This window comes from Zootoca vivipara, chromosome 1 (genome assembly GCF_965207765.1).
Source record: "Zootoca vivipara chromosome 1, rZooViv2.hap1.1, whole genome shotgun sequence".
Classification (NCBI taxonomy): domain Eukaryota; kingdom Metazoa; phylum Chordata; class Lepidosauria; order Squamata; family Lacertidae; genus Zootoca; species Zootoca vivipara.
Window position 1 is genome coordinate 88,157,256 of NC_142582.1, and position 19,172 is coordinate 88,176,427.

Here is a 19,172-nt window from a genome sequence, read left to right on the forward strand (position 1 = left end):
CGTTCGCTAACCGGGACACTATTTCCGGTCTTGCGGAGTTCGTAAACCGAATCGTTCTTAAACAGGACTGTTCTTAAACCGAGGTACTGCTGTACTTCAAGAGCGGACTACTGCAAAGCACTGTATGTGGTGCAGCCCTTAAGGTGGTCCTGAAGCCAATGCAGGACGCAGCGGCCAAACTGCTAAGTGGAGCAGTCTGCTGTCAGTATATAATGCTGGCCACCGGGGCTTTTTTTCCCAGCGGGAACTCAGTTCCAGCACCTCTCAGGTGGGCGCCATTGCCATTATAAGAGAACGAGGGAGATGTTGTTCGTGGTGAGTTCCGGCACCTCTTTTTCTTTTCTTTTCTTTTTTAAAAAATAGCACTGCTGACCACCAACATAGTACTGGGCCTTGCTTAAAGTTTTGATACTTGTGGCACATTAAAAGATTAATACTTGTATCATGGCATAAGCTTCCGTAATAAATTGTTAGTTTTTAATGTGTCGCGAGACTCCTGCTATTTCCCCGCTTTTTGCTTGGTCTGCCATTTGCTTACTAAGACTTCATATGATTGTCTCCAGTCCATGAAAGCTAGTGCAATGCTAAATTTGTTAACAGTCTTTTAAGATGCTGCAGTCTCCAACAGACTTAACAAGCCTCTAGAAAAAGGGAAAGTAATTCACAAAACTGCATGATTGTTTCTTCATAATAGAGTCCGCTTTCCTTTTCATGTGCAGTGTGTACTCCTCGGCTTAATTTGCACACGTATAGCTGCTGCTCCCTCCCACTCCCATGTAATTCAGAGCTAGAGCTGCCAAAAGGCTTTCAGCTCACATGACAGAATATGTGAGTTTAAGCTTTTCCAACTGAACCGTTTATTTTTCCTTTCGAAGGTTTTCTTAATTAGGCCTGATGGCCAGGGAAATACCAGCCTGAGCAGAGTATTTGGCAGATGATTGCTTAGCTTTATGTACAGTTCTCTTTCTTGCTTATTTAAGCTTCATTTGCCCATTCTGCTTTGTACAGTACCTGAATTATCTCTTGAAGGAACATCAGTACTTGAGTTATGTCTAGCAACTTCATGCATAGTCCCCTGAGATTTTACTCTCTTTTACCCCATTGGCTAGCATGCATTGTACTTCCAAGTTGGCGGGGGGGGGGAACGTTGTGAAAGAGGAATGCACTCCCTTTAGCAGTAATAAAATATAGGTTAACTTATTGGTGAAGTGGGAAGCCTGCAGTCTAGGAACACTTCAGTGGGTAGTTTTAGCAATAAACTGGAAGTAAATCCTCAAAAGGAATGAAAGCTCCAATGTCCAATAGTACAACATCTATGGGTTCATAATTTGCTGCTGAAATTCACTAAAAGCTTAAAGGTAAAGGTACCCCTGACCGTTAGGTCCAGTCACGGATGACTCTGGGGTTGCATGCTCATCTCGCTCTATAGGCCAATGTTTATCCGGAGACAGCTTCCAGGACATGTGGCCAGCATGACAAAGCCGCTTCTGGCGAACCAGAGCAGCGCACGGAAATGCTATTTACCTTCCCGCTGGAGTGGTACCTATTTATCTACTTGCACTTTGACATGCTTTCAAACTGCTAGGTGGGCAGGAGCTGGGAACGAACAACGGGAGCTCACCCCATCTTGGGGATTCAAACCGCCGACCACCTGATCAGCAAGCCCTAGGCTCTGTGGTTTAGACCACAGCACCACCCGTTTCCCTTTACTAAAAGCTTACTTCAGTTCAAATATCATCATGCTGACAATTCAGAACCCTGTTCCAAAAATCTTAGCAGCCTTACTATTGAACTATTGAACAGTTTCAGTATTCGAACACCCATGATGGAGTTGCACCTATAGTGAAATATGCATACACAAGTACAACAACAGTCTTAAGATTACAAACACTACAATGCATCCTTCTCTTGCGAGCATGGACGTAGCTGGGGGGCGCAGGGAGGGCCCCCATCAATAATAAATTGATAAAAATACATAGCTAACTAAGGTTCTGCGCCCCCCCCATTCAAAAGGCCTGCCACTCCCTCCCAACAAAAATCCTGTCTATGCCCATGCTTGTGAGTAAAGATTCATGTGCAAAAATATAAACAGCCTCACAAAAACAAATTGTCAAAGGAATGGAAGTGCAGCTGGAAGCAGTTAAAACACACAAATAACGGGTGCATTTTCTGAAGAAATTGGCAGCATGGGCAATGAAAATGAAACAGGAACCAGCCTCTCCTACTGTGGGTTTTTCATATGAATAGCAATAAAAGCAATTCTCCGTAGGTCATTAAAGAAGAATGGTTGTGGCCTAGAATATACAATTCAAATTTACATTGTTTCCAACAGAGGGTCTACTTTCTATTCTTACAGTTTCAAATGAAGTCTGAAAAGTTTTCATGAGAAAGTAGGGAAGCTGGGCCTATTTGGTCTAGTAAAGAAGAAGCTGTGAGATGATGGAGTGATATTTTAAATATGTATCAGGAGTTAATGCAGTAGAGAAGATGACTTGTTTAAACTAGAGGAAATTAGAATACTGTACTAAGTTAAATAGTTTTTACTTTTCCATTAGTAAATGTTATCTGTAGATCACAAGCTCTTAAGAATTAAACCTGAGAGCACTCATTGGAACTGATGAATAGAAATACTGTATTACTCTAGCTTAAAAACTAATAACATGTATTCATTTATTTTACTCATATACACTATTTCTCCAAAATATTTATAGCAGTTTACATATTGTTCCCACTTTCCATATCTAATTTTAGAAAACACTTGTTAGGCAAAACAGGTTATTTTTTAAGATGCCCCCTTTCTTGTAACTGGAGTCTTTCTATTGATCCAGACAGCTTTTAGTTATGCAGAAGTGCTGAGGGATGGTTTCTGTCACTCACAAACCCTCTGGGGTGTCTTGTTGGCTCATCTCTCATTGCCATTAACATGCTACAACTCACTGCTTGTTTTAGAACTGAATTAGTCATAACACCAAAGTGTGAAATAATTTGCATTTCAAAGTGTGCTGAACTCCCCTCCCACCACCTTGTTCCCTCCCATTGGGGAAGTCTCATGCCAAGGTGGTGACAAGTCCACCATTCCTTTTAATCGCAGAGGTCTGAAAATGTGTAGCCTTATTTCTAAGACAGGTGGTGGGGCAGTAGCAAAACCCCTTTGCAGTGGAAGGTAAGCAGTGGGGTGGGGTTACAGTTGCTTGAGATGTGGCTTCAAGAAATGCATTCAGGCACAGAATGGCACAATGGGTCAATGTAGCACAGTCATTAGAGTACCGTATTGAACTGGATGCAGGGAGACCTGTATATAGATCCTCAACCAGCTCTGAAGTTCACTGGGTGACCTTAAGGTACTCATCTTTTAATCTAATCTAGGGTTACTGTGAAAATAAAGTGAGGGCAGGCTGAGGAGCATGTATGCTGGGCATGAACTCCGAAAAGGAAAGATAGAATAGGCATGTAATAAATCAATTAATAATGTATATGCTTATGTCTGTGTTAAACAAAAGAAGCATACAAACATACCTGACCAACCGCAGAAGGGTGAATTTCAAGCGATACCAAGTTGCATGCAGTTTTCCCCCTAGATTCTTTTAAAAAAAATAAAAGTTACTGGAAAGGAAGGCTGTAACCTAAAAGAGGAGGAGGCCCATGTGATGGTGGGAGGGACACAATTTCTTAATGCTTTCCTTTCTAGCATTTTCCTCCATTGAAAGCCATCCTGTCCACCAGTTGCTTCCCATCTACCACCAAACAGGAGAAAAGATACCAAGAACAAATGTTTGATTGGCATTCTGTGTATTGATGGCAGGAACCTGCAACCAATCCCTGCTCCCTGATACATGTATCTGTATGATGTGTAGTGGTAAATGTGTATTCGTTGCATAATTTTTACATTAGAAATGCAATTCACAAAGCTGGCCTCGGCATGGACAAGATTATGCCCTCATATACAAGATGCTTTTGCGTAGAATGATATCCGCACACATTTGTGCTTCTGTTGATCACTCTGTCATCACAGTTTGACAGTTGCGGGTTTAAAGTGGGTTTAAAGTAAGTTGCACAGTCCCATTATTTACTTGTTATTACCATTAGTAGTAGTACCGTAATCAATTGTTTTTACTGGTTATTTTACTTTTATCTTATTTCATGTATTTATATACCAAAACAGTCTCTAAGCGATTCACAAAAAGATAATGCCACATTGCATAGATACATACAGGTATGAAAATATTACAATACTAGACAAAACCATAAAATCCCATAAGACATAGTAGCACCCTTTGAAGCATTTTAAGAGGAAATGACTAAGTAGCTGATCATCAAGTCCCTGAAAGTTGGGGGGAGGATCAGAGTTCACAGAGACCTGGATTCCATTCCCCCCCCCAACCATATCTCCCTTCCCCACTGCTCCCTTTATCATCTCCTGCATGTAATCATCTTAATAGGAGCACCATCGTGACATGAACAGTTCCACAGAATAGTTGGTCTTTGCTATAAAAAGGTAAAGGGACCCCTGACCATTAGGTCCAGTTGTGACCAACTCTGGGGGTTGTGGCACTCATCTCGCATTATTGGCCAAGGGAGCCGGCGTACAGCTTCCAGGTCATGTGGCCAGCATGACAAAGCCGCTTCTGGCGAACCAAAGCAGCGCACGGAAACTACGTTTACCTTCCCGCTGTATTTATCTACTTGCACTTTGACGTGCTTTCGAATTGCTAGGTTGGCAGGAGCTGGGACCGAGCAACGGGAGCTCACCCCGTCGTGGGGATTCGAACCGCCGACCTTCTGATCGGCAAGCCCTAGGCTCTGTGGTTTAACCCACAGCGCCACCCGCTATAACACTTGGTAATAAATATCTGAAGTATTAGAATCAAACAGTGCAATCCTAAAACCCACACACCATCCCTGGTGGTGGTGCTGTGTATGAGGGAGAGAGAGAGAGAGACTGCTGGCCTCCATCAGTGGAGAAATGTGCTGTCCAGGACACTCTGCTATTGCCAGTGGTTCTCTTGCTAATGGTGGCCAGTGGAAAGCTCCAGAAAAGGGCATTTTGGTTGGGGCACTGGTGGTTTGGGATCAACTGGATCCAAATATCTGTTGATCCACCCAGGGATCAGATCCTCAGGCTGTTGCCCAGGCTAACATTAGGATTGCTCTTCCCATAAAACTGGGAGAGAACAGAAAGATGGTTTGAGAAAGAAGTCATTGGCACTGGCAATTCTTGTAATTCAGGCTTGCCTGCAGTAATTAACTGTAAGTTAAGTGTGTTTCTCCTGTCTTCAGTGAGATGTGCAGAGCCTTAAACCATCAAGCAAACCATGACCGCTGACCTGAAAGCCCTTCTCCCTGATTAATCCCAAATGTGTGTAGACTCTTGGCTGTGGTCACTCAGAGGTGAGAGGCATTCTGCAGATTTGACAATTTTGCTCCATTCAGAGTGGAAATCTGAGCCCGAGTTCTATGCAGTAGACACCAAGTCTGACAATTAGATTTTTCATCTCAGTTCCCTCTACAACTACTCCAGTGTTAAAGGAGACAATTAGTCCTCTTTCATATCAGCACACAGAAAATTTCATAGCAAATACATTTCCTTTTCTCAGTAGAACTTAATCAAGCATTACACAAAAGAAGATGAACAAGGTTAGAAACATTATAAAATGCAAGATAAAGTTACAAATCTAAAGTATTTACTACTGATGCAGAGCTGAGAAACCCTAATTAAATTAGAATTAGATGAAGCAACAAGGCTAGGATGCAAGGGTAAGGTGATATGGGCCTCCTGAAAGAGTGATCAAGGCTGAAATGGGAAGACATTTATATCCCTTTTTCCTTTCAATGAGATTTTCTTTCTCAGTTTTCAAATAAAAACAAGACTATACTCCTCAAAATATTCAACTACTGTACAGTACATGGAAAAAAATGCATACACTGCAAGTTCTGCCATTATTTTGACTAAACATAATCTACTATCATGAAAACAAAATAAAGTTAGCAACATCTAATAAAACTATATCAAACGCAAACAATTGCTATTTTTAAAAAACATATCTGGGCAGAAGTTATAGCAACATATTATCAAAACCTAAATTATACAAGAATGTTGTCTTCACTGTGAATGCTATTTTCAACACTGATACTTGGGCTCAGATGTGAACCAAACTTCTTTATTTAACTAACCTACAAAGCTGGATTGATAAAAGTCAGGCCAATTCAAGGTTTTCTTTTTATAACAAGAGACATAACCATATTGGTTCCAGAAAGGCAATGTACCAGTCTGGTATGCAAGTCTGGCCTCTTTCCAAAGGACATCACAAAGATAGAGGTGTCTTTTATTATCATTTTAGTAAGTTTAATTGTGTTGCATTGGGGTAAGGAAAATTTACTGTCCAGCCTGTGCTGATGTCTCTGGAACCAACCAAAATGGGTGTAGAAGTGGAAACATTTGCCACACGCCCCACAACACAGAAGTCTATATGTTAATTTATATGTATAGGTGCACCCATAGGGCTAGGTAAAGATAAAGGATCCCTGGGGTTGCGGCGCTCATCTCGCTTTACTGGCTGAGGGAGCCAATGTTTGTCCGCAGACAGTTTTCCCGGGTCATGTGGCCAGCATGACTAAGCCGCTTCTGGCGAAACCAGAGCAGTGCACAGAAACGCTTTTTAGCTTCCCGCCAGTGGTACCTATTTACTTGCACTGGTATGCTTTCGAACTGCTAGGGTGGCAGGAGCTGGGACCGAGCAACGGGAGCTCACCCAATTGAGGGGATTCGAACCGCCAACCTTCCGATCTGCAAGCCCTAGGCTCAGTGGTTTAGACCACAGTGCCACCCGCGTGTCCTATAGGGCTAATTACTGTAATTCAAACAGACATACCATATCATGCAAGAGGGGAAAATAAAGCTACATTTCAAGTATCGCCAGAAACATATGCCTGAATAATTAGAATAGACAGTCTTTTGTTCATCTGCAGTCTTTTTCCTCTGACCTATAAGAACAGACTTTTGTTTGCATGGATGACAAAGTGAACTTTGTGTGCTGCTTCAGGTGAGGAGAAACAGGTCTTGCTCCTAAGAGAATATGCATTTGCAATTAGGGTCTGAAACCTATGCCTCGGCCCAGTATACCTGAAGGAGCGCCTCCACCCAAATCTTTCAGCCTGGACGCTGAGGTCCAGCGTTGAGGGCCTTCTGGCGGTTCCCTCCCTGCGAGAAGTGAGGTTGCAGGGAACCAGGCAGAGGGCCTTCTCGGTAGTGGCACCCGCCCTGTGGAACGCCCTCCCATTGGATGTCAAGGAAATAAACAACTATCTAACTTTTAGAAGACATCTGAAGGCAGCCCTGTTTAGGGAAGTTTTTTAATGCTTGATGTTTTATCACGTTTTTAATATTCTGTTGGGAGCTGCCCAGAGTGGCTGGGGAAACCCAGCTAGATGGGCAGGGTATAAATACCGTAAATAAATATTATTATTATGGCAGCATGTCTTCCTATGCCAATCAAGAGCCTCCCTCAAGTTAGAAGGAAAGTGATAAAAGTCTAATGAGGAGTGTAAAATATGAGAAACAGACTCGATGGCTTCTGAAGAAGCTGGCACATGCTCTTTACTTGCTCCACCATTTCACAACCAACAAAAGAAGATCCTGAAATATGCCTAGAGTGGCAGCAGATTTATGCAACTGGCCAAGGGTGGTGGGTGGGATAGAAAAATGTTGATAAATAGAAGTGACAGGAAAAAGAGTGGGGGTGTACATAATCTGGCCTCCCCCATCCAGCACGCAGTCCCTGAGCGAATGGAACCGCCAGTTGCAAAAAGAGCCCACCGCCAATTCAATTTAATATTCTTTTAAATTGTATTTTGTACTGTTATAGTGTAACTGAAGTCATTGAATTATTTATGTTTTATTACGTTTTTATCATTTGATTTATATAAGATGCTTCAATTTATTTAGAAGATTGAAATATACGTTTTTTTAAATAATAATAATAATAATAATAATAATAATTTGTGCTGCATAGTCTGAAATGCATATTTGCATAGTTATTGTAATGGCCGTGCTTTTGACCATGAAAGAAGATACACGCTAGTGGCTTATCTTGGGTGTGAGCCAGGCATATCATGAGCGAGTATTTTGTGCAATAATTAAATCAGGTACTTCGGCTTGGTGAGGAAACAAGCCTGTGAATTACGGTAGGTCTGTAAGTGTGGAGGAACATCTGTGTCAGAGTTCATGTATGCTGTACATTGTTAGTTTCTATACGGGCTGGGTGAGGCCATCTATATAGGAAGGATTAAGGGATATCATCCTCCATTAATTTACCTCAGGAAAGTCTGTCTGTTTGTATATGTCTCTGCCTCACCCTCCCCTGTCAGTTGGAGAGGATATGAAGGCAGGCCTGTGGTGGTTGCACCCTCACCTCCAGCACATGGAAAAACAAACACAGCCATTCTTCTGTTTGTTGTTTTAGCGCAGGGCGCTCTCCTTCCATAACAAAACCCATTTCCCTACAGGCAGCAGGCTAAGACTTGTTTGCTTATTATTCTGTCAAGGAAAGGGAGTCTTCACAAGGAGCAGTCTTCAAGCATCAATATCCTGTTGATAAACAGAAAAAGAAGGAGGATATTTTCCAGCTGTCCTTCTACAAACACCTCTTGCCAAGTCTAGCCTAGCTTTTGTTAGTCCATGGCTTGTGAAGCTCTAACTCCTTGCAGACTGGACATTAAATGCATTTCTGCGACAGCAAGTTGTTTCTGGCGTAGGAAATCTTCTTTCTCAGGGGGTACTATGGGCATATCTACAGGGCTTCACGCCTCTCAAACATGTATGCTTGAAACATTTTTACACTCCAAGGAAGCGATGGCCCATATATAACATAATGCGAATACTGTATTCTCACTTGACTATGCACAGGTTGTTATCGTGACTTGCATTACAATACTTAAAAACAGCATAACCTTTTCCTGTATGTACCTGCATGAAGGCTTACTTTGGGACAAAGATCAGCATGGCTTGCAACCTGTTTTTAATGCAAAAACTCAGTGAAATCTTAAGTGTTGGTTCACTGCCTGTGCACTTTTCTCATGACTGAGTCACCACAAGGATAGCAGCATACATCTGGGATTAGGAGGGAGGCTATCCGGAACAGAGAGCATGACTCCCAGGTATCCCTGAACATCATCACCTTCCCTTTGTGAAATAGCATAAACCCTAGAAAAGAAAAACCAGTACTCTAAATTTAGGTCTGGCTTTCAACGTCACAGCTGCTGCTTCTTGTACACATTCAAAGGGTACAGTATTTAAACCATTTCCCACTTGCATTATCGGGGGGGGGGGAATCACAATTACTACAGCAGAAAATGTATGTCTTTTAACCACCTGTTGAGCATTGATTCATATGTGCTTCCATCTTGAGTATGTTTAGCTCAGCTTTTTTACTGAAACGGAACTATAAAAAGGCACTCCAAACAGTTTATTGTGGAATCAATGCTGTTTCCACCAACAAGGTTTTGTAGCATCCACATGTGCTGTTATCAAAATGCCAGCCCATTATCATTTATTTATTTATTTATTTATTTATTTATTTATGCCACGCCCATCTGGCTGGGTTTCCCCCACCACTCTGGGCAGCTTCCAGCAAATACCAAAATACATTAAAATATCACAGATTAAAAACTTCCCTAAACAGGGCTGCCTTTAGGTGTTTTCTAAATGTCAGGTAGTTGTTTATCTCCTTGACCTCCGATGGGAGGGCGTTCCACAGGGCGGGCGCCACTACCGAAAAGACCCTCTGCCTGGTTCCCTGTAGCTTTGCTTCTCGCAGTGAGGGAACCGCCAGAAGGCCCTCGGTGCTGGATCTCAGTGTCCGGGCTAAACGATGGGTTTGGTTTTTTTTTTTACAATTAATATGATTTTTTCACCTTTCCACAGAAAATCCAGGAACCCATTATGTATCTGCAGTCATTGCTGGTGTGTAAACTCATTATTGCATTTTTCGGACTAGGCAGTTTGTCATATGTTGTGACGTTTCAGTGGATTTTCTCTATTGCCCTTGCATTGCTGGGTTGGATTAGATGACCCTTGAGTTCCTTCCAACTACAGTGGTACCTCGGTTTGCGAACGCAATCCGTTCCGCGGAGGCGTTCATGCGCGAAGCGCTGATAGAGCGCTTCTGCGCACACATAGGCTGCGCAGATCGCTTCTGTGCATCCGAGTGCCACGGAACCTGGATGTAAACACTTCCGGGTCCGCGGCGTTCGTAAACGGAGACATTCATAAACAGAGGTAGGCATAAACAGAGGTTCCACTGTATGATTCTATTTCTGCTTGCTCCTTATGTGAGCACAACATAACCATTTTGTCTCTGGTGGTCCACAGTACCAAAGGGGAAAAAACCTTTCCATTCATTGCTACATGCTTAGTTTGAATGAGATATTCTCTCAATATCTCTACAGGAAATGTGAGAGGTTATGTGGAAGACTGTAATCGCATTACACGGGTCAGGCTTTTTATTTTGTTTTGTTTAAAGTTAATACGGAGGTCTTGCACAAGACCACTGTATCACTTATGCACTCTTATGCAATAGCTCATTATTAAAAAATAAACCAAAGAAATGGGTCTCCCACAGGCCATTTTGCCCACTGTGAAACAGAACTGGCTAGATAAGACTGGTGACATTTGCACTTGCACAATTGCTGGGATTCCCCCTGCCCCCAATAAAGGTACACAGAGGTACAGAAATATCTGTGCAGAACATGAAAAGGTAATGCAGGGTGAGAAATAAGTGATTATTGGGAGGGAGGGGAGGGGACAGAAAACCATAACTCAGATACCTTCCTTCAAACTCCACCTACTGGTTAGCAACGGATATTATGACTGAAAAAGTGGAGTATGCAAAAGGATTTGTTAGTTAGTTAGTTTGTTTGTTTGTTTGAATTTATATACCGTCTTATACCCAGAAGTCTCAGGTTCACAAGAAAGATCACAATATATAAAATAAAAATAAAAACAATAATCCCATAATACCCCCCCAAAAAAGAGCCACATTTTAAAAGGGTATAGGATGTTGATCAGGTCAACCAAAGGCCTGGTTAAAAAGGAATGTTTTTGCCTGCTGCCTAAAGGTGTATAATGAAGGTGCCAGGCAAACTTCCCTGGGGAGAGCATTCCACAGATAGGGAGCCACTGCAGAGAAGGCCGTTCTTGTGTTGCCACCCTCCGGACCTCTCGAGGAGGAGGCACATGAAAGAGGGCCTAAGAAGATGATCTCAGGGTCCGGGTAGGTGTATATGAAATGGGTTAGGAATGAAGGGTTGCATCCAGCATTCCTCTCACACAATAGGAACTTCCTCTTCCTCTTCCACCTCCTCTCCCTCTCCTCTCCCTGTACATCTCCAAAATCAGTTCCATAGGGTCCTCCCGTCCTCTGGAGAAGATTTGAGGGAATACCGAGAGGGAGAGGAGGAGAGATAAAAGTTACACTGTGCAAACAGATGCTTGTTGCACAACTGGAACAGCAGCATTGGATACAGCCCATAGGAAGCTGCCTTATACAGAGTCAGACCACTGGTCCATCCAGCTCACTGCTGTCTACACTGACTGGCAGAAGCTCTACTGGGTTTCAGACAGGAGTTTTTCCCAGTCCTCCATGGAGATGCCAGGGACTGAACCTAGGACTTTCGGCATACAGAGCAGATGCTCTGCCACTGAGCTGTGCCCCTTCCCATATGTGAAGATAGGGGGGGGGATTTCTGAGAGACCTATTTGTGAAATAATGTCCTCATCTGGAAGCAGCCAAGGTCTCTTCAAAGGCATAAATATATCAGAGGTGAGTGCCACAGAATACCAACACCAGTCTTTGCTAGAAACAAAGCACAGGAGGAGAGTCTCCTATGACATTACCGAACACAATCCACTTGGATGAGAAAAGGAGGGATGAGTGCTTTTGCGCACAGATGCATTTTGAAGCAGAGGCTCAGTCCACATCTCCATCACCCACAATCAACTTGTGACTGTGGCTGGTCAGAGCAGATGAGAAGGATCCGCACCAATGGCTTAGCAACCGTGAGACTCAACTACCGGTAGTTGTGGTAGCACCAAAGCCCTGGACAGGTACTTCCTCTCGTGTTGCTTATCTTTTATTGGTGCTGCCTGGATTCCCTCAAGCAGTGAGGAGGCAGTATTGAAGCCATGTGCTTCTTGAATAATCCCTTCAGGAATGCTGAAGGACATTTGCCTTTGTTCATGTGAGTGCATCTTCAGTTTCCCCGGCAACAGCAGCCAGAGATGCTATCTCTTTCTGAAGCTATTTTCTCTGGTGTGCACACTGCGCCCAGCAAAGAGCCCCCCTCCAGTCTCTTGTGTCTGGCCAACATATGGAGAATTATTTGGCTGCCCCCTGGAAAAACAGCTCATTTAGCACTTGAAAGTCAAGCTGCTGTAGCCTGAAAGCTGCTCTTTGCTGCAGTAGAGAGCGGGGGGGGGGGGGATGAGAATTCTGAAACACTCAGCAGTGAAATACTTTGCAGAGGCCACCACAGCGCCTGCTTTCCCACAAGGCTGCCTCCAAAGCCTGCAGCCTCTGGATAGCTTCCATCCCAAATGTATGTCACATTTCCTTCCAATGAAAGCCAAATATTTACATTAATCTGGGGTCACTCAGAGGCCATGCTGCTATCACGAGTTGGAAGAGACTGTAGTAAACCCAAGGAGAAGGGGGAGGGTTTGGTGGGTGGATTAACAGACATCTCTAAAGTAAATCATGGAGCCGTGGGTTCTCTGCTTTAACTGTACTGTGTCAGTAAACAGAAAAGCCATAGACCAATGGGGTGGTTTCAACCTGAGATACAGGCAACGCATCATATTTTGGGTGAACACATCTAAACACGGTAGGGGTGACATGGGAGCCACGTACAGCAGACACACAGGGCAAAACCTGTGCTTTCAGAACAGGTCATGCTTGAGCCTGTTTACCTCTTGTATTATATTTAACTGATTGTTTAAGACTGTGAATATCTTTTTTGTGTTTTTGTCATATAAATTGCATATCAAAAATACTTTTATGGGAGCAGTCCAATTATTTCTTCCTGCTGGTGCAATGGAAATCCGTTTCAGCAACAGGGATTCTGGTTTCTCTTCTCCCCCTCCCCTCCAGCATACCCCAAAAATCTGCTCCAGAGGGTCTCCCAACCCTTAAAAGCAGATTTTGGGGGTGCCTGGATAGCTGCAGGGCAGATGCAAAGAAAGAGAAGCCTTGATGTGCAAGCATCCGATGCCACTTTCCTGATTACCTCTTAGTGCTATTGTGTGTTGTGTCAAGCAGTGACTGAAACAGAGTATGTGTTTTGCCAGAATTGTTAAGACCTATTCCTCTCTTGGCTAAATTTTCTCACCATTAAATGAATTTGTCTTTCTTGGAGAAAGAAGGATTCCGCATTGGCACCTTGTAATGGTCGACTTTCATCCATGGTGCGCGAGAAAGCCAACTGAGGTTTGGAGGCGTTCTGCCATTGTGCCGCATGACCAGCTGGACCTGGTTACACTATCCTGGCATGGAATTTGGGCAGAAATATATTTTGGCATTCATGGTTGTGCACAGCAGCTTTCCCTATCTGTGTACGAGGGCTGGCATGGGTTCTACTGTCATTCCCTGACACAGAAGGTCTACCTCCATCATCCTTCACCAACCTGGTGCCCTCCAGTAATTTTGAGCCACAACTCCAGTGCTGTCTGCAGCTGATAAGAGTTGTAGTCCAAAAGAGCTGGAGGGCACAAGGTTGGCAAAGGCTAACCCACATCACTGGCAGCACCTTCTTTTTAGATTGACTCCCGCATCCAGGTTACCACATTTGCCACCACAATTCTGTCAGGTTCATTAGAGCAGGGCCATGTTTCAGTTGCAAACGTTATGCAAGAATGCGATTTTAGACTTTCTGCCCCACTTTTACTACTAGTGTCACACAGATTTATAACCTCTTTGATTTCCACCTCTAGAGCCAGATACATACACATGTAATTAATGAATCTTCCTCCCTGCCCTTTTCCCTTATGTTTCATGTCTCATTTTATGCTCTACTGGTGCTTTGCAGTTGATACGCTGTAGAAGTAATACTCTGCTAAATAACAATATATTGTTTCATGCTCCCCACTTTCCTGAGCAGTGAGGAGTTATCCAATCTGATAACTTGAATGGAAGATGGACTATAAATCTTAATGGCAAAGGATTAAATAAAGTCAAAGGTGGTTGCCTGCCTTTTGGATGAGAGATCCATAGATTCACAGACACTTCTGTGAAGTTTGGTTGTACATGGAGTAAGCATTCCTACATACAACAAATCCCCTGCCCTTAATCAGATCCCCCAAGAAACATTCCAGCAGCACCTCAAGATGCTTCTAGAAATCACAGCTAAGTCTTAGCTCTCCCTTCCAACTATCTACAAAACACAAAAATTCCTTCAGTAGCACCTTAAAGACTAACTAAGTTTTTATTTTGGTATGAGCTTTCGTGTGCATGCACACTTCTTCAGATCCAAAAGCTCATACCAAAATAAAAACTTAGTTGGTCTTTAAGGTGCTACTGAAGGAATTTTTTTATTTTGCTTCGACTCAGACCAACACGGCTACCTACCTGTAACTACAAAACACAGTTCTATTGTTTGCTTCACAGACACACCTATACCAACTAGCCTGTACCTTTAGTTGGGGTGGGTAAGAAGATGAGTTGTCTTCCTTACATTCTAGGAGAGTCTTCAGCTACGTCAGACCTAGTCATTCTAGGCCTTTTATCAGTTAATTCCAAAAAGTAACAAAAGATGTGGCTGGTACAGGTTGCTCACTGACCATAAAGGAACATTAAACACTCATTCTGATCCCGTAACCATCTTCCATCCAGACCCCAGACTCCTTAATAGTTATCAGATAGCAAGTGCAACAATGCATTCTTTTAAAGCTGTTGCTTTCCAGTCACTACTGTTGGTGTTTAGTCATATATACTGTATATGGGCTCCTTGATCCCAAGGAAATATCAAAACGCTCCCAAAACGTTATATTATTCCAAATATAAGAACTTTGTGCAATAACAACCTCATCCAGGTTTTTATTTCTAAACCCCTTCAGAACTTTTTCAGTGTCTGTTTTGAGTCACCAGATCAGGGGTCCCTAAACTTACCCGGCTTCGGGCTGGATGCCCACCACGCCGATCGTGCAGTGGGCCAGAGGGCGGGAGAGCACGCACAGGCACATGGGAGCGCACGGCCAGGCGCGCCCATGCGCATGCGCAAACGCTATTTCTAGTACACTCCCGACCTGGAAAGTGCCAGAAATAGCTTCTGCGCATGTGCAGGAGCCTCCTCCGACCCGGAAGTACACCGGAAATGATGCGCTTGCGCGCACAAGCTATTTCTGTCGCTTTTCCAAGTCGGAAGTGGGCAGCCGCACCTCGCTGCACCGCGCCGGTAAGAGCAGGTGGCGGCAGCGGGCAGCGGGGGTCGCCAGGGGTCACATAAAAGAACCTCCCAGGCCCTGGGCCGTAGTTTGGGAACCCCTGCACTAGATGCTTGCTACAAATAGAGAACTTTGATCAACTCAGCCCATCCAAAATCAATCTTTCTTTCTTTCTTTCTTTCTTTCTTTCTTTCTTTCTTTCTTTCTTTCTTTCTTTCTTTCTGTGATTATTTGTCCTGTGGTGAAAACAGTTCAGGAAAGAAACTCTGGTTATGCAGAGCATCCTCCTTTCGCATGTGATGCACAGTACTTCAATATCACTCTTCAATCTATCCCTGCCTTTTTCTTTCTTTTTTTTACAAAAAGGAAGTCCAAATCTGAGGCATATTCATGAGTTAACAACAAGCAGTCATTATATAAACCAAAAGAGAAGTTGGTTGGGAGGTACAGAACAAGCAAATAGCAACATGATTTTTTATTATAAAAAAAAACACACACCAAATAATCCAGGGTATTTGGACCCCTGAGCTATGCTGGAAAGTGAGGCTAAGCATACAGTTAGCTAATCTGTCTGGAGTAGATTTATCCAAACACATTCCAAAAAAAGAAATATGAAAATTGATCAACTTTAAAATAAAAAAACAGCTGTGAATGACTGTTGAGGGAGAGGAATGGAGGGCAGGGCTCATAAGCTCGGTGGGGGGAAGCACTGGGGAATTGCCCATTGCCTCGTTCTTCCTGTCCCACGGACACACCCTCCTGGGGAGAAGGCTGTACAGCATTCCCTCTGCAGTTTGCCAGATGACCAAGGGCTCAGTTTGGTCTGGTTCTCAAAAAGAATGCATTGGCCAGAACATGTCACTATAGCCGTGAAATAACTTGGCTGCCCAGCTTTGTTATCTGTTTGGCGAGATATCGCTGACATCTGTCTGGGGTTTCTGTGAGTACCAGAACACTCAAGAAGCACACACAGCAGCAGATGAAACCTTGGAATCTATCCAGCAACCTTAATGTGGCTGAGAGGGTTTTGTATTGTGTACGTGTCCTCCATATATCAGCCGTTTCCAGACATGGCAAGGCTGTGCTGCTTTCTGTTGCTTTTCCATCCAGGCAGCTGTGCAGCAACCCAGACAACTACAAGCAGGTTTTCGATATCCCTTCTGCACAGCCAAAGAAGGGTTCTCGAGTTGAGTGCAAAGGGAAGTTCTGAAAACTTGCTGCCTAAGCACTCATTAATCTCTTGCATTTGCCTAACTGGCAGTGGCTACACCCATCCTTTCCCAATCCCCACATATGTTTCAAGACAGCGCTTGCTGCGGTCCAGCTGCTGCAATCTAATTGTAGTTCAGTAAAGGAGTGTCCAGACAACACCCACACTGAACATGAGAGAGCCATGCACCTGCAACACTGATGTTCTTGTTAGCCACACATTTGGCATTTGTGTAAAGGAGACCTATATGCTTGCAGAACATGTAGGTGTTCCTCCACACAATCAGGAACTCTAGCTAACCCTGCTTTCCACCCTGTGTGGCTGTGTATGCATATATGGAGGGCTCATTCAGTAATAAAATTGTGTGTCCTGTCAGCAACAGCAGGGGGGAAATTCCAATGGGTATATAAGAATTTCCACTCATTTTTAATATTATAAATAGCCTGGACGTAGGTGGCAGATTCTCCATCTGGATTTCACTGAGTGACCAGAATGGGATAGACTTTCTGGGCCACTGTCAAATAAAACTCTATATAGGTTTAGAATATTATATTGCAGAGGTGGGGATCTTTTTGGCACCCCGGGCCACATCTTTATCAGGATCAGCGCCGTGGACCAAATTTGACAGCTGGCAGCAAGCAAAACTTGCTAAAACAAGTTCCACCACCCCTCCATTTTAGCAGGAATTTTGATGCAAATCCCTTCCAGAATCCTGCTGAACTAAGCAGGATTTAACCCTTGCTTATCAGCTGATGGCACACAAACATATATTCCTGCTTCCCTGGGAATATGTCACTGGCCGCTGCAATCAAGCTGGTCATGATGTAGGGGAATTTCTGCCTGGGCGGGAACTCAGCATGACTCAGATTACCTCATTAGCCTTTGGAGGGAAATATCTTTCACTGAAGAGTATATGTTCTTGAAGTGCAGCCAGCCATTTCAGCTCCTTTCCTGTTTATACATAGTGTGTGCCAAATTACACATACATCCTGTGTTAACCCATTGAAGGCAGCTGCTTTGGGCCTTGCTCAAGAGTTTTTCTATGCTTTTGCCGCAGAATGGCCCGAATACCATCCATGTTCACACATTCATGGTGTTTTCTTTTATATTAATTAGTCTGGCATTGATATCAACTTCTAGTCCCCTATAAGCATGGGAGGGATCCACTGATCCTCCTTTTTGCTTTAATATGCACCTAACGCAGAAGGTCGGCGGTTCAAATCCCTGCAACGGGGTGAGCTCCTGTTGCTCGGTCCCAGTTCCTGCCCACCTAGCAGTTCGAAAGCACATCAAAAGTGCAAGTAGATAAATAGGGACCGCTCTGGCGGGAAGGTAAACGGCGTTTCCGTGCGCTGCTCTGGTTTGCCAGAAGCAGCTTTGTCATGACCCGGAAGCTGTCTGTGGACAAACGCCGGCTCCCTCGGCCTATAGAGCAAGATGAGCGCCGCAACCCCAGAGTCAGACACGACTGGACCTGATGGTCAGGGGCCCCTTTACCTTTTTAACGCTGTGTTGCCGCTATTGTAGCATATTTTTTTTTGTCCTGGGACAAAAGGTAACTGCATAATGGAAAAACAAATGTGTTCATTCAGCATGATTTCCCTGACACAGTATAGCTACCAACACTGTGTTTATAACAGCATCATAAATATCTCATTCACATTATTCATGATGCTTATATGATGGTTATTCACAACACAGTGCAGATCACTTAGGCCAACTGCATAAAGGTATCCATCAGGCATGCATTCACATTCCAGGTCTCTATCACCCTGATTTTGAGGGCCAATGAATATGTTTCCAGAGGGAACTAGTGCACATGAGTAGACAATTGGACTCAGGAGGGCCAAACTACACAATATGTGAACTGCATCTCTGTAGGGAGCGGGGGGGGGGGGGGAAATTAAATAGAATAGAGGAGGAAATCCAGTTAGGACCAGAGCACAGGTGGTGGAGGCTTTAAAATGTAAACCTCTCCCCGCTTCCCCCATCTTCCCTCCTAGGGCAAACAGCAGATTTTGGAAGCAATTTTCAGCAGGAGCACAGTGCAGGTGTAATGGGTTAAACACTCACCTGGAGTACTGTGTCCAGTTCTGGGCACCACAGTTCAAGAAGGATACTGACAAGCTGGAACGTGTCCAGAGGAGGGCAACCAAAATGGTCAAAGGCCTGGAAACAATGCCTTATGAGGAACGGCTTAGGGAGCTGGGTATGTTTAGCCTGGAGAAGAGAAGGTTAAGGGGTGATATGATAGCCATGTTCAAATATATTAAATGATGTCATATAGAGAAGGGTGGAAGGTTGTTTTCTGCTGCTCCTGAGAAGCGGACATGGAGCAATGGATTCAAACTACAAGAAAGAAGATTCCACCTAAACATTAGGAAGAACTTCCTGACAGTAAGAGCTGTTCGACAGTGGAATTTGCTGCCAAGAAGTGTGGTGGAGTCTCCTTCTTTGGAGGTCTTTAAGCAGAGGCTTGACAGGCATATGTCAAGAATGCTTTGATGGTGTTTCCTGCTTGGCAGGGGGTTG